The 2,432-nt window shown below is 41.2% G+C and overlaps 1 non-coding gene across 1 annotated transcript; it reads left to right on the top strand.

Annotated features, from left to right (window-relative positions):
* The first annotated feature begins 1,511 nt into the window (after positions 1 to 1,511).
* On the top strand, positions 1,512 to 1,618 carry LOC127116268 (small nucleolar RNA R71). Its single transcript, XR_007801228.1, has one exon. It is a non-coding gene; the product is annotated as a small nucleolar RNA R71 (small nucleolar RNA).
* Positions 1,619 to 2,432: the final 814 nt, after the last annotated feature.

Raw genomic sequence — 2,432 nt, 5'->3', positions numbered from 1 at the left:
TAACTTCATCTTCTCTTATGTCCATAATTATAAAATCGGTGGGGATGTATAATTGACCTATGCGCACGGGAACATTTTCAAGAATTCCTACGGGATATCTAACAGAACGATCTGCTAATTGCACAGACATTTTAGTTGGTCTTAATTCTCCCATTTCAAGTTTCTTGCATATGGACAAGGGCATAACACTGATACCGGCTCCTAAATCGCATAGAGCTTTGTCTATGACAAATTTTCCTATGTGACAGGGTATAGAAAAACTACCAGGATCTTTAAGTTTAGGAGGCATATTCTAGATTATTGCGCTACACTCAGCAGTGAGTGTAACGGTTTCGCTATCTTCAAGTTTCCTTTTATTAGATAAAATTTCTTTTAAGAACTTAGCATATGAGGGCATCTGTGTAATAGCTTCTGTAAAAGGAATTGTGACGTTTAATTGTTTCAGTAGGTCAACAAATTTTTTAAATTGGCCCGCGTCTTTGGTTTTAATTAGCCTTTGAGGATAAGGGATAGGTGGTTTGTAAGGCGGCGGAGGTACATAAGGTTCTTTGTTTTCTACGGTTTCCTTATTACCCTCTTCTTTTTCCTTAGGTTTAACTTCTTCCTCAGTTGACTTTTTAGAGTTTTGGTTCTCAATCCTTGGGTCAGAAGGTCCTTCTACCTCTGTACCACTTCGTAATATAATTGCATGAGCGTGGCCTTTCGGATTAGGTTGGGGCTGTCCAGGAAATGTACTAGTTGGGGCAGCAGTAGGCGCTTGTTGTTGAGCTACTTGCGAGATTTGTGTTTCCAGCATTTTGTTATGGGTAGCCAGGGCATCTACTTTACTTGCTAGTTGTTTAATCTGTTCGCTAGTGTGTACATTCTGGTTTAAGAACTCTTTATTGGTTTGCTGTTGAGAAGCTATGAAGTTCTCCATCATGATTTCCAAGTTGGATTTCCTAGGAACGTTATTGTTAGGTGTAGATGGGGTCGGCTTTTGATATCTAGGAGGTATAGCTGGAGCTTGACTGGGAGCTTGACCTGGTGCGTATAAAGCATTATTACTTTTATATGAAAAATTAGGATGGTTCTTCCAGTTTGAGTTATAGGTATGCGAGTAAGGATTTCCTTGAGCATAGTTCACCTGCTCTGCTTGGATTCCCGTTAGGAGTTGACAATCTGTAGGAGTGTGACCTTGAATTCCACAAACTTTGCAATTTTGAGTTACGACAACCATGGTGGCTGGAGGTGATACATTTAAACTTTCAATTTTCTGGGCAAGAGCATCCACTTTTGCATTAACATGATCAAGGCTACTTATCTCGTACATGCCCCCTTTTGTTTGAGGTTTTTCTACCATTGTTCGATCGCTTCCCCACTGAAAATGATTTTGGGCCATGCTCTCGATAAGTTGATAAGCGTCGGTGTAAGGTTTATCCATAAGCGCACCACCGGCGGCGGCGTCTATTGTTAACCTTGTGTTATACAAGAGACCATTGTAGAAGGTATGAATTACTAACCAGTCCTCTAAACCATGGTGTGGGCAAAGTCTCATCATGTCCTTGTATCTTTCCCATGCTTCGAAAAGAGACTCGTTGTCTTTTTGCTTAAATCCATTTATCTGGGCTCTCAACATAGCTGTTTTGCTTGGGGGAAAATATCGGGCAAGAAAGACTTTCTTCAACTCATTCCATGTGGTGACTGAGTTGGAAGGAAGAGACTGAAGCCATCTTCTAGCTTTATCTCTTAACGAGAAAGGAAAGAGACGAAGTCGAATTGCCTCTGAAGTGACACCATTAGCTTTAACAGTGTCAGCGTATTGGACAATTACGGATAAATGAAGGTTTGGATCCTCGGTAGGATTTCCAGAAAATTGATTCTGTTGCACTGCCTGCAACAGCGAAGGTTTAAGTTCGAAGTTGTTCGCTTCGATTGCGGGTGGAGCAATACTCGAATGCGGCTCATCTTGCGATGGAGCAGCGTAATCTCGAAGAGCACGAGCTGGTTCGGCCATCGCTGGTATCGTCGAAGGAAGAAGATTTTTGAGATCAGGAATTTCGATTGGAGGAAGATTGTTTCTAGCACGATACTCCCGAATTCGTCGTAATAATTAGAGATATCATTCAACGTCGTTGATTCGTAAGTAGTACGGTTCGCCTTGTAAGCGAGTGTGTGGCATACAAATCAACGAAAAAGAAGGAAAAAAATAAAAATAATTGCCTTAGTCTCTACAGCGTAACAGAAGAGTTACGATATCGACTAAATAAAAGTCCCCGGCAACGGTGCCAAAAACTTGATCGCGACTTTATGAGTCTATCGGGGTACTAACTGCAAGTGCACAGTCTAATCGCGTAGTTTTAAAAGATATCGATCCCACAGGGACTTAATGAATCGATATACCGTTTTTCTAGGGTTACTGCATAAAGCTAAGGCGGATGATACTTTGATGA

Source organism: Lathyrus oleraceus, chromosome 1 (genome assembly GCF_024323335.1).
Source record: "Lathyrus oleraceus cultivar Zhongwan6 chromosome 1, CAAS_Psat_ZW6_1.0, whole genome shotgun sequence".
NCBI classification, from domain to species: domain Eukaryota; kingdom Viridiplantae; phylum Streptophyta; class Magnoliopsida; order Fabales; family Fabaceae; genus Lathyrus; species Lathyrus oleraceus.
This window is presented reverse-complemented; position numbering and strand designations above follow the sequence as displayed.